Here is a 13,483-nt window from a genome sequence, read left to right on the forward strand (position 1 = left end):
CTTGTGTAACTGTATCAAATTTTTCCTTCAAGAGGTGCAGCAAAAATAAAAATAAATATATATAAAAAGTGAGCCTTCAGTGTAATATTATGTATTTAAAAGGGATTCTAAAGGGATGACAAATGCTGAGTAACACGACCTAGTGAAGACAGCACTGAGAGATTAAAGAGTTTGAGACCATTTGGTGGTGGTGTGAAGGAAGGCTGGATCTGCAGGACTTTAAAGAAAACACAAAGCTTAAGAAAGCTTAAATCTGCCGCAATGTGGGGAAAGTGTATCAGAGCTTAAGTATGCATATTTGAAAATGAAAATATTTTAAAGAGCAGAAATTGAATGCATTGACATAAATCCAGCAGTTACGTGTTCTCAAAGCAAAGCTCAAAGTCAGAGTAACGAGATCTGCCCACATCTCACCCAGGTACATATTTCTGCAGATCAACATATTAAATTAAGAGCCAAGTGATCGGCCATACGACCTCACCGAAGGTGAAGCATCAGCAAATTTGAATCATCTCTCAAAACACCATTTTTGATCATTTTAAGATTTCCATATATCCAAACGAAAATAGTTTGCATGTCCATCACCACTCATGCAAACAACCTGCATACCTCAAAGTGGGATTATTTCCCAAGTCACGTGAGGATGGCAATGTTGTGAACTTACTAGCAAAAAACTGCAACAGAGTGATTTGGTGCCCTCCTCAAATGGTTGGTACAGGTAGAAACAAAATATAGGACTGTAGATTTTGTCAACTGTAATCTTGTTGCTCTAACAATGGAAAGATGGTTCAAGTTCTGTTGAAAATGTGAAAAGACATAAATCAAGAAAAATGCATGAAGGGATTAGGAATATTTCCTGGTTGTTATTTCTGGATTGAAGACAGAAAAATACTTTTTGTAACCGTGCAAGCATTACTGTGCTTCACAGTGCAACGTTCTTTCTCTTCTGTTTAGATGGATCCACAAATATTTGCTTCCAATTTGTGGCAGCTGATATCTCCCTAACAGCATTTTATAGCCCCAGGGCAGTCTCTGTCTATAGGAAATCTGTAGAGAACTGATGTTACAGTAATAACTTTTCTAAACATAGAAGTCTAGTCTGAAGGAACTGCATTATAGAACTGTAGATAGAAAAGCTTTAGGTTTTGCGTGAATATCTCCTATCAGTACTCATAACTTACAAAGGTGTTATAGGTTGGACTGAAGTTCTACCTGTGGTCTGTGTTGAGAAAACCACGTACTGACACATACAATTATGAAATAATCAGTGTTCTTGAGCTTTCAGACACTGAATGCCACAAATCATGCCACAAAATTCAAACTGCAAAGAAGAGACTACACAGCACGTAACAACACTGACATCCTTGCAGACTTTCTTTGAAAACAGAAAACATGGCACAGCGCTGAGCCTCAACTGTTTGAGGAAAAACCCACCTCCAAAATTCAACTGGAAACATTTAGGGGAGGCAGAAAATGCTAGAAATGTAAGAATGTATGAATCTGTGATGATTACACAGCAAAAGAAAAATAAATCCATCTCTCTTCAGATACGCCTCTTGTTTATTTTGTCTTTAAAGAAATGAAAAGGCAATCAAGTGCAACAGAAAAATTGTATTAATTGGCTGATATTACAGGGGTTGAACAGAAGTTTAACAGTATCTTTCCATTCATTTAGCTGTGGCAAAATTAGTGCAAACTGCAGAAGTTTTGTACCACGTGTTGGATACCAGCAGGCGAAGTCATGGAATCACAGAATCATAGAACCATAGAATGACCTGGGTTCAAAAAGGACCTCAATGCTCCCCCAGTTCCAACCCCCTGCTGCGTGCAGGTCGCCAACCAGCAGCCCAGGCTGCCCAGAGCCACATCCAGCCTGGCCTTGAATGCCTGCAGGGATGGGGCATCCACAGCCTCCTTGGGCAACCTGTTGCAGTGCATCACCACCCTGTGTGTGAAAAACTTCCTCCTAATATCCAACCTAAACCTCCCCTGTCTCAGTTTAAAACCATTCCCCTTGTCCTATCGCTATCCACCCTTGTAAGCAGCCATTCCCCCTTGTGCTACCAGTGCTACTGTTTTGTGCTCCTCAGCACTACTCCTGGTCACTGTAACTGACTTAACATACATTACACGTAAGTCTAAAACACTAAGTTTACATACACTGCAGTAAGCCTTGATGAATTGGAAAACTCCTGTCTCAGGAACTTACGTACAAAATGAACTTCCAGATTCAACAAAGCTAAACTAGTTGGGCTGACACTACACGGGAGCTTCAATGGATCTGTAAACGTTTTATTTATTCAAAGGAACCAGAAGGAAGGGCCAGGAAATCTGTTTCTATGAAATCTCAGAATTATAGTTAGCAGGTTATTAAGATATTTTTTTTCTCCCTGCATTTCAACTTCAATATTCAATTGCTGTAAGTGCATATAATTTCCCAGAACAGAAAGCATTTTTGTCTAATTTTAACACCTGCAGCTTTACAAAGGATTTTGCTTTTGACAGAACTCCCAGAAACAAATTAAACCACAGCTGCCCCCAAATCCCATCAGATTTAACAGACGTATACTGCTATCTGTTAGCGATGTATGTTCACCAAACTGAATGCTAGTAAGATTACCTATAAGAATTAACATGTTTTTTAATGCATGTATACAAATAAATAAGCTTGATCCCACTTTGCCAGGCCTACACCCAGTACTCTCCCCAGTGTCTGGAAAGCAGGATGGACAGAAGGACCACCCACCTCTGAAGTGAATGCACTCCCAGCTGCTGCCAGGGATACCGGAGCACTGCAGGTTCTGACAATGGGAAAAAACAAACATGAAAGGTAAGGAAGAGCAGATGAAAGCTGGGGACATGCCCTAAATACCAAAATGTCTCAATTGTCTGTGTGCTGCTTTGAAGGAGACCCCTAGAACACAGGAAAGATTTCTCTGAAGACAAAGAATAGCTATCAAAAGCTATGAATTAAACAGGAAATGACAGAAGAAAACAATTCAGTAATTGGTCAGGTAAGGCACTGTATGCTTTGCTTTTGCTTCTAGTGATGATAGAAAAAAAACTGGAGACAGCAATCTTTTCATCCTGCTGTATGCCTTAAAGATCCATATAATTGATATATATTTATATATAAATACACATATATAAAACTTATACGCACACATATATATAAACCTGAACATCCACAGCATGTTTAAGCTCAAAGTATGGATATACCTTTTTCTTTTCCCTCTGCTAACATAAAAAAGATCTGCAGCCCTCCCATTATTATGGTGCTTTTACAAAAAGACTGTATGCAAGTAACCCATTCTGTCTGATTGCTATCAGGAACAAGAAGATCATTTTCCAAAACTTCATTTCTTCCTTTTGCCAAACTTAGATCAGCTGCTATTTAGCTGATGATTTAGGAGCATTCACAAAAGGCATCAGTAGCAATTTAGTCACATGGGTCTAATCTAATAAAAAATACCTTGTAAGATGATTGCATTATGAACAGAAAGGAATTCAGCTTCCTTTTCAGCTATGTATGCAGCATGTGCAGATCTTCCCCATGGAACCTGCAGATCATTCCAAGAAACTTCTCAAATGTAATAACACAGGTCTTTCTTTTCTTAAATACCAAATTTACCTTGTGCTTGCATTCTTTCTCTGCTTAAATAAAAAAAAATCTTATATCCTCCACTCCAGTGCTGGTTTTTTTTTGAAAGAAAGACGTTCTAGACATGTTTTGTTGTTTTGTTTTTTAATAAGGAAAAAAAATTTCTGGATAGAATTTATGGTTTTCTCTTACCTCATTTTCCCTGCAATATATTTGGCTGCCAGATTAACAATATTGTTTCTGTGTGTCAAATCTACAGCACCATTTAATCAGCTTAGTTCGACTGCAATTTTGCAATATTAACAAAGTGGACTTGGGCAAGAGGCGTGGAGAACCTGCTTCTGGAAGGCTCTTTCTTCTGTAGAGAAAAGACCAGCTAAAGGACTTGGCTACAGAAGGTAACTACTGAAGAGACTGAAAAGAGATGCCTCTAATGCAGCTTTAAATATTCTAGCTTCAGCATGCTGTTTCTTGTACTATTTCTGCCTTTATCAGTTTGGTCTCTGCCATGATCCTTTCCATCTTATCACTGCTATAAAGACAATCTTTCCCAGGGACAGCCTGATTCCTCCAAGGGTCTGAGAAGCCCCCAGCATCACACGGCACACACACACGATGAAGTCAGAAACAGATCAGAGCAGTGCTCCCCTCCTGCTTGGCTGAAGTAAGGTTTGGAAAGTTTCATAAAGAAAATGACATTGTTAATTTTTTAAGACGTCTCCTGGGAAAGCCATCATCATCACAGGAGGAATGACCAGGATTACATGGCTTAGCTTCCCTAGTGCCCAAAGGTATCACAGAATGATAGAATGGCCTGGGTTGCAAAGGAGCACAGTGCTCATTCAGTTCCAACCCCCTGCTGTGTGCAGGTCGCCAACCAGCAGCCCAGGCTGCCCAGAGCCACATCCAGCCTGGCCTTGAATGCCTGCAGGGATGGGGCATCCACAGCCTCCTTGGGCAACCTGTGCCAGTGCCTCACCAGCCTGTGTGTGAATGCATCTGCTGTACAATTTGTCTCTTCTTACCCAGCAGCAGAAACAGCACTCGCAGCAGACACTTGGTCGTGGAAGGAATTTCTAAGACAGGTTACTCTCCAGGAAAGGGCAAGATGAAGTGTCTGCATCTCACAAAGACTCCCATGGGGCAGCAGAGGCTTTTGAGCCCAAGGAAAAGTTGTGTTTTAACTCTTAGCAAGATTTAGTGATTTCTGTTACGCAGGAGAAAGTATCACGTAACATCTCCAAATACAGAGAAAATACCAAAGAGGTTTGGAGCTCAGGCTGTCTCCGGCTGCGGCCAGACCGGTAGCAAAGAGCTGTCAGATTAGCAAGGTTCAGCTGGAATACTGCACTGAGAAGTGAAAGAAGCAAAGGAAAAGCAGCAAAGTATTCAGTTATCTTACTGATAATAAGGTGATATTGATAGCACTAACGATTGCACACAAATTTACAAAGCTTTCATCTTCAGCTAGAACACACAGGAGTTTCTTCACACAGACACATTAAAGACAAAAAAAAAAAAGCTTTATCTGCACCATTTCATTAGCCCACAGATGCAACACCGCCAATGCCAGCAACTTCATTCTGCAAGAATTCCATGGCACTGGAGATAACGTTAAAGGAAAGATGTTTCAGACATCAAAAGCCACTGTCAGCTAAGAACATCTGTGTCAAAATATGACATTGTAAAGAATTACCCCTTATTTAACCCATTTCAAAGCTTAACTTCAGGATTTTGGTTTATTTCTTTACATCCTGTTAGCAGCTATCAACCATAAATACCCTCCTTGCTTTCTTACAATGATTCTAATCTCCAATGATAGGACAAGTTACTGCTGGAATTGCCGTCTGGATCCTACTGGTGATAAATGAAGGGGCAGCATCAACACCCGGCCAAAAAAGAAAGCAAGACTCCCAGACAAGCTTTATTTCTTCCAGTTTTCCTCCTTTCTTCTCATCCCATTGCACTCAAACATAGTTTTTCACACTCTCTTTTTTGCAACTTATGTAGAAGTAAATCCTGACCTGCCCAGCTCCTTGCACTGCAGCATTGCAACTTTGTGCCCTGAGATCTGGGTGAGAAAGGTTGTGCCTTTGGCTTGGTGAAGCTGTACAAGATTCAGGCATCATCACAACAGCTCCAAGGATGCAGAGATTCACATTCAGGCCTCAAAAAATTTAATACATTCTTTTATATACCCATATGAGATTATTTTACATAGAGTGGTTAAGCTGAAGGAAAGAAACAGGGAAAAAAGAAAAAGGAATAAAGGGCCTTTGTCCTAAGACAGTTTTTTCTTTGCTTTCTTTGGAAGAGTCATCTAAAAAACCACTACTGTTGCAGAATGCTCTTTCATGACATTTAGCCTTAATCTTCTCTTTCTTCATTTCACTGCTTTATTTCTAGCCATAAGCCCCTACGCTCTCCCGAATATTTCCTTTTTATCTTTAGTTATTTACAATTTCAGATACACGTAGGCTGTTAAGTCTTGCCTTGCCTGTTCTCTTTCCTTAGCCTTTCTGCAACACCATTTCCTTATGAGAACTGATGTAGGAGCACAGCAGGCCTGGCCCTGCTGTAAGCCATGCAGCCAGAGATGCCCCTTTTAGGACCTCAGTGCAACCCACTGAAAACCAATTTGTTTCCTCATTCCAGGCTACGATGTTTGTGGCTTTGGTACTAAAAGGCTGCAGAAAATACCCGGATTCTTCATCTGATTATAGCAACCTCTGCACAGAAAAATAAACGCAAACATCAAAATCTTTTATACCAAAAATAATGCCAAACAACAGAAATCTCAGCCCAACAGCAGCAAAACAAAACCCTATTCACAAAAATGCAAAACATTTTTGCTGTCAAAAATAAATACATGAAAATATAGTTTTATAAGAAACCAGCTGAGATACGGATCTGTAAGTTCATGGATAATCCTGGCCATCTGATAACACTTATTATGACTATAAAACCCAACATTTTTGATCAAGAAAAGTGAATTTGAACAGAGTAGATGTTGGGAAGGACCTGTGAACTCTGCAGTCCAGCTTCTTCCAGACAGGGTCCAGTAGGGCAGGATGCTCAGCACTGGTCAGCCGAGTCTCATACACTCTAGGACACATTTATAGCCCCTCCAATGACCCATCAGCACCAAGGTAATTTGCTCTTCCTTGCATCCAACTAGAATTTTTCTTTTCTACCCAGTGCCATCGCCTTTCCCTGTGCAGCACCAGCACAAGTTTGCCTGTCTTCTCCATATCCTCCAACCAGGTGGAAATGTGCATTTAGAATTCCTTGTCCCTGAGCGACGACCAACTCTGCACTTCTTCTGAATACCAGCAAACCCACACATCTCTCTCCTATTCATCTTACAGATAGAAAATGGGCCCCACTTACTGCTGAAATGAAGCTGAAACACACAGAAGGACTGTACATGAGGTGAACAGTGAAAGTTTAATAAATCTCCTGAAATCCAACCAACAGCTCCATTTAGGTATTTCAGCTGCTCCTTTCACTGCTCAGTACAACTACACCTTAGCATGCAAATAATTTTCAGCTGCTACTGCCAGCTCAGCAGGGGAAGATTTAAATCTGGATTTTCTTACTTCATAACTTCTCATTTCTTGGTTGTCAAGGCCTGAGATATTCTGAATTCCATATACTGTAAGAGCAAAAAATACTGCCAACCAATTTCTCTCTCTCCCCTCCCCCTCAAAAAGAAAGGAAAAAAAAAAAGCCATGCTTTTAAAAATGATGTCCTTTTAAGAGTTGAGATTACAGTGTCCTTAACAACACTTTGAATTCCTCCATAGTCATAAGGATGCTGCACCAAGCCCAGCTGGCCTCCAGCCTTTCCAGGGCATCTGGGCACCAGCTGGGCACTAGTTATGGTTTGGGCACCACTTATGGTTTGGGCACCAGGGTGCTCTTCAGAGCTCTCCCTATCTGAAGGACTTGGCATACACACACATGCAAACACCTCTGGCTGAACCATCACTCAAGATTCAGCCCATTTTCTGTTGAAGTTTAGGCAGCGTTTCCACAGTCCCTTGGTCCTCTTGTATATTTGGTCTTCTCTGGTGATGCTTCCCAATTATGTTTGTCTGGTCTGCCTTTTTGCTAGTGTCAAAATCATTAGTAGAAATGCTTACAAGAAGAGTTAAGGCTGCTCTTGAGAAACCTTTGTTAATGTCACGGTATTCTGACTATTCCCCTTCCAGCCACACCAAGTGATTCTTAAAGAGCCTTATTGAGATGGGTAACTCTTGTATCTTCTAAACATTTTATAGTTTAACTAGAGATTCTAATACAGAGTCGTGTCACAGTGTTACCCTGGAATATTTTATAAGAATGGTACTGTTCTTAGCTGAATGGGAATTCCCCATGGAGAATAACACCGTCTAAAATAACTCCAAGATGTAAATCTGTCATTTTTTCCCCCTGGGTGCTTCCTTTCTACATTACCAGCACACACCAAACCTACTTGAGCTTCCCGAAATGCCTCCTCCCAGCTTCCTTCCCAATACTTCCCATCCACTCTATTCTGGATTACTCAAGAATATCAGCTCACTTTCCCAGAGAATCTCACCAGAGGAGTGCATGGTGGGGGTAGATAATTTTTAAGGTCCCATCCAACCCAAGATCCTACACTGGAGGAGGCAAGAAGAACTGGAGGGCTGGTGCACACGGCCATTCCAAGAACCTGCCTCCCTTGGGCAGGTATTTCTGATATGCTTCTTTGTATGCTAGAAATATCCATCTTTACATTCCTTAAATCATGCAGATGTCCCCATGCTCTTAAAGACAATATGCTGAGTGATCAGAGCCCAGAATACAGCCTTAGGATGCTGTGGAGGACAGAAGTATAACTGCCTTCCAAGAGGAAATAGGGGCCAAGGACTACAGATCCATTAGTAACTACGGAAGACAAATGATCTGAGTCCCAGCCTCATTTATAGATGCCCTTTACTCTCATTGCATTACAACTGAGGTTCTGATGATTGATGAAGAATATCTCCCTCTGATTTCTGCTTCTCATCCTTTATTTCTGCATTTTACATCAATATCAACCTTATAAACTAAAAATATTATGACTACCTACTATTAGACTGGTAACAGTTCCTCACATTAGGAGCCTCTTGGCCTCATGCACTTTCAGTTCCTCTGCTCAATGTGTTTTTATCTTCTTTCATCCTCTCCACACTTATTTAGTTGTGCTACAGGTGGGAGCACTGAAGCATGCTCAGTCGCTACTCTTGGGTGTCAATGGAGTACACACATCATTTATTTTCCTCCACAAAATTGTTAGTGATCTTGCATCAAACAGATGCTAGGTTCTCCCACACACCAAAAAAAGTATAAATAAGTAATTGCAAAAGAATAAAGAAACAGGACAAAGACTGTTGGAAAAGCAAGAGATTTGCAGGATGCTCTCAGCCTGCTGCAAGGGATGAAGCCTGAATGCATGGTACCAGCAGTTCAAACTAGTATGACTGTCTGCCTGCAAAGTCCTAACCAAATTTGCTTCACACCAGTACTTTAATCTCCCAGTCAGAGTGTTTGGCAAATATGCTTAGAAGAATAAAGCTCTTTCATTGGTAATTTCAATATTGCTCAGTTATAGGTCTACACATTTGCTGGCAGAAATTCTGCAAAGCTAAGATGACTTGACAGATGAGAAGCAGCAAGGCTTGACCCCAGCTATATGAAAAGAAAAATCCATTACAATATTAAAATGAAAAAAATGGTGATGTTTGAGGAAGAGTGGGCTGATTTTTCCATTCCATTTTAATAGCCAGAAATTTCATTCATGGATTCTCCCCTATTCCCTGAGCAAACAGGTCAGATTTTGAGACAGTGGGCTCAGAAACATCACAGCACATCGAAGGTCCTGCTCCATCCCAGAATTTACAGCCACAGCCCATTACCAGGCTTCCCATAGGACTGGCTAAATCCCAGAGAAGTAATGCGATTTAGAATATATAGCTGTAAAATTATATGCATAAAGCATACAACAACTCAAAGCAAGTAAAATATTCACATGTCATAGCAATTCCTGGTGAATCTCCATGTAGTCACTACTTCACTGGTTGAAATAAGTTTTGTTCATCTTGAGATGGTGTCCAACTCAGTCAAGGTGATTAGACTACTACCAGGTAAACTCCTATTGAGATAAAACAATAACCAACAAAGCAAACAAACCAAAACCACAGAAAAAAAGTGGACACATGGTTTAGTTTTCAAAGGTACTATTTCTAAGTCAATTAATGCTTCCAGGATCCCTCATTTAGGGTCACCTGACAATTAGGTAAAAAAAAAACTCACAAAATACTACATTTGGGAAGGTAAGCACCATTTAAACAACTGTTTAAAATTACCTTAGTATTTATTATTTACATCAATTGCCGGTACAAGCAAAATTGGAGCCCACAGAAGAAAAAAAAAGAAGGGTAAAGAAAGGATTTATTAAAATGTTTAGGATAATTATGTGACTAACAATTGCAAAGCATCAACATTTTGAGTAACACAACATAGACTTGTTCAAATATGTAAATAGGTACCTTGTAAATGTGTGCTTGAACTTGCAGATAAACAGATTAAATAATGGAAATGAAAGGCAAATTGCTATTAATTATTAAGAAAATTAGTATTATCAGGTATAGCAAGGAATAGTTGAAAAGGTATCAGTTGAGAAAACTGGAAAGTGAATATGTTCGAAGGTTTTGAACACGGAGTGAGCATAGGATGTTGGTACATGAGGAAAGGAGTAGTTACAACAGGTAACAATGCAGATTATCTAGGAGTGATATTGAATTGAGAGTGTAGAAGCACAAATGACTCACAAGTTTGGATACATTGAATACCTTTTATATTTACAAAAGCTACAGATATCTTCAGAATGGTGTTTTCAACGAAAGGAGTCATAATTCCAAAAGCAACAAAGAAGTTTCATAAAAGGCTGTAAAAACACGCATGGCAGGAAAGAAGGTATCAGGAAAAAAATAAACATTCCCTGAACCAAAACCACATGGCAGACATTCACCAAGTGCTAACAAGCTGCTGAAATACCAGCAATAGAACTGCTCGTTGGAGGAGACTCTGAAGAACTTCCCAAAACACGGGATCTAGGGATGAGCCCCTGTGAGAAGTCGCACAAAGAACTCTAAAAGTAATCTCCTCCCAGCTGGCAAGGTAAGATATGACCATGTGCAACCTATGCTGTGTTTCCACTTCGGTCATTTTTCAAAGTAAGTTAAATCCTTGTTGTACTGGTGATGTGCAGCAGCAGAATGCAGCCCTGTCACCAACAGCACCTTTCCTTTAGAGACCCTCCACTGACTTCAAGCACACGCTGCTGGCTGTCACTGCATTTCAAACTACTTCTCCTAAGAAGCCAAGCCTATCAGTGCACAGTGATCTGCAACTACTCCTTAGTTCCAGATTTCATAGCAAGGGGCTTCCTACCATCAGCCCCATCCTGCACTACTTGCATGGGGAGGGAGGTCCAAGGAAAGCCATGTTACCATTTGCCTGAGCACATCACTGAGAGCAAACCAGCTGTCATCTTCAACACAGCTAACTTGAAAAGCAACCGGGCTGAACCGCACCACAGCTGGGAAGGACACAAAACTACAGGCTGCTGGGAGGCCTTTCTTCAGCATGGGTTTGAGCACAAAGCCCACCTCTGCAATAAGCAACCTGGCACAACTACTATGGGCTCCCTGCTGTTGGCTGATGGAATGTAGATGATGTGAGCTCTTTAAATACAACCACTCACACTTTGCAGAAGTCAAAATAGACTAATTTGTATCAGTATGCTCACATCCAAGTCCAGAAGTTCCATAACAGACAGAAGTACCTTATTTCTACGTTCATCATTGGAATTTAAAAAGTAAAGTTAATCCAAAAATGCTTTGGCTGTACAAGAAATTCTGCCTTCAGCCAATGAAAAACTCAGTGAATTAACGAGCAGCTTTCTTCTAAGCGGATACTCAAAATTTGGTAATCAATTTGTGACTTTCTGGATGTATTTCCAACCTGCAGGAAACGATGTTGCTTTCAAAAGCTACTTAAGAAAAAAATCTGGATAACACCCCAAATATACTCTCATCTGCATCAGCATAACTCTGAGAATACCTTCAAATGTTGATGAACGTGAATTTTTATTACAACTTTTCAGTTTTTTTCCCCTCCAAGTTACAAAATTAATGACTGAGAACTTACTGAAGGTATCAGAAAGTTTAAAATACTTGTATTGGTTTTGATGAAAGTCCTTACAGGTCAAATTTGCCTACAACTCCTTTCAGTTGTTCACTATGGAATGGGGGAGAAGGGGCAAGGAGAACTCTTCCTATGACCAAATTTATGTCCCTCAAATGTGTTTCGTTAAATTGCTCTGGTATTCTTTGAAATTGCCACTTCTCAAACGTTATCATATGTGAGAAATTAAGTGCATAGTTTTGAGAAACGTGAAAGAAACTGATTCATATTTTTAAAAATGGAAATGACGTTTACGCAGATGCATCATACACCATTTATTCTGACATTAAACCGCAATTAAAATCATTGTGTGAAGCAGAACAACTTTCCAATAAAATCTGAAGTCCCAAACTGGAATTTATTCAGAAAAGATCCCACCTTTCTGGGACTGTAATGACCTCAGCACAATACTATGGGTCGGATCCAAGCCCCTTCCCAGTGCCCCCTCTCCCCTCAAACTGACACGCTCCCGTGCAAGGCAATGGAAGGGCAGCAGCAGTTCTGCCTTGTACGTGGCCTTCTGATTTAATTACAGATTTTTCTTTTATCACTGAAAGTTTTAATTACTTTTACCAGACAGTTAAGTGAGAGAAGCGAGGTGTATCTGCAGGCTAAATCTCTCCCGGCCTGCTGAGTGCTGGCTGGGCTTACTGCCCCGAGCTGGGATGGACACTCGTCGTACAAAGGTATATTCTAACAGGTCTGATGAAATCATCAGTGAGCTCTGGAAAACGCCCTGCTTTTGTTTGTTCAAGCACAATAAGAGAAACTGGAAGGAAACACGCTGCCTTCCGATGGCACAGGATAAGATGAGGGCACTGATGATGGACTTTTCTGCTATCTCTGCATTGACTGTGGGCATCGTGGCTGCTGGAGCTATGTAAAGTCACCTTTCCAACAGAGATCCTGCTTGACAAATGGGGGTAGAACTGCAGCAGCACACACAACTAAGGCTTGTGTCTACAGCTGATGGCTGTGTCACTGCATGCACTGCTGGTAATTCAACTTTTACTGGGGTAGACATGACTATGACAAGGATAATTCATCTGAAGACTGCTGTATTCTATTTTGATTTCGTATGCATATATTTATACATATATATTTATTACATTATACCCTATTGGTTGGTTCTTAGTTAAAAGAAGAAACTCAGTGTTATCTGTTTTGACCCCTGCAGATGATGGGTTCAGGTTGAGTAGGTCCATTCCTAACAAAGAAAACAGACTGGATTTGAGGATTATCAATGGGACTCCTCCCATACCCACTGCCTGAACCAAGACACCGACTGTTTCTAAAGTTGATTTACACATGCATCATCCAATTTCAAGACACAAATACACTCTCAAAACCAAGAGCTGTTCAGTTCTGAGGCTATCCAATGGAAATAGGATCCTATTTCAGATTCCTGTAAGTTCCCATATCACTTTTACACCTGTTCAAGTAAAACTGCATGAAAACTCAGTGTTATCAAAACAGAACGTTTAACGATGCCTTATTGTTAGTGATAAATGAAGCCACAATAAAAACTGTTTAGATTGTATGCTCTAGCTAGTAAAATTATTATATATTTGTACCCGTAATTCCTTGCTTTCATAAACCTAAAAAAGGTCCGTTTTCTGCATTCAACCT

The 13,483-nt window shown here is 40.4% G+C and overlaps 1 protein-coding gene across 11 annotated transcripts in view; it reads right to left on the reverse strand.

Annotated features, from left to right (window-relative positions):
- The window catches only part of MBD5 (methyl-CpG binding domain protein 5), a 130,447-nt gene that overhangs the window by 90,649 nt on the left and 26,315 nt on the right, over positions 1-13,483 (reverse strand). For 10 of the 11 annotated variants that reach the window (XM_042878022.1, XM_042878026.1, XM_042878023.1 and 7 more), the window contains exon 2: positions 2,747-2,801. The exons of the other annotated variant lie outside the window; for it this stretch is intronic. The gene's annotated coding sequence lies outside the window, so the exon portion shown is untranslated. The remainder of the gene's footprint in view (positions 1-2,746; positions 2,802-13,483) is intronic. 11 annotated transcript variants of the gene reach the window in all.

The sequence above is a fragment of the Lagopus leucura genome, unplaced genomic scaffold, assembly GCF_019238085.1.
Source record: "Lagopus leucura isolate 7727_CA_CO unplaced genomic scaffold, USGS_WTPT01 Super-Scaffold_100019, whole genome shotgun sequence".
Lineage (NCBI taxonomy): Eukaryota > Metazoa > Chordata > Aves > Galliformes > Phasianidae > Lagopus > Lagopus leucura.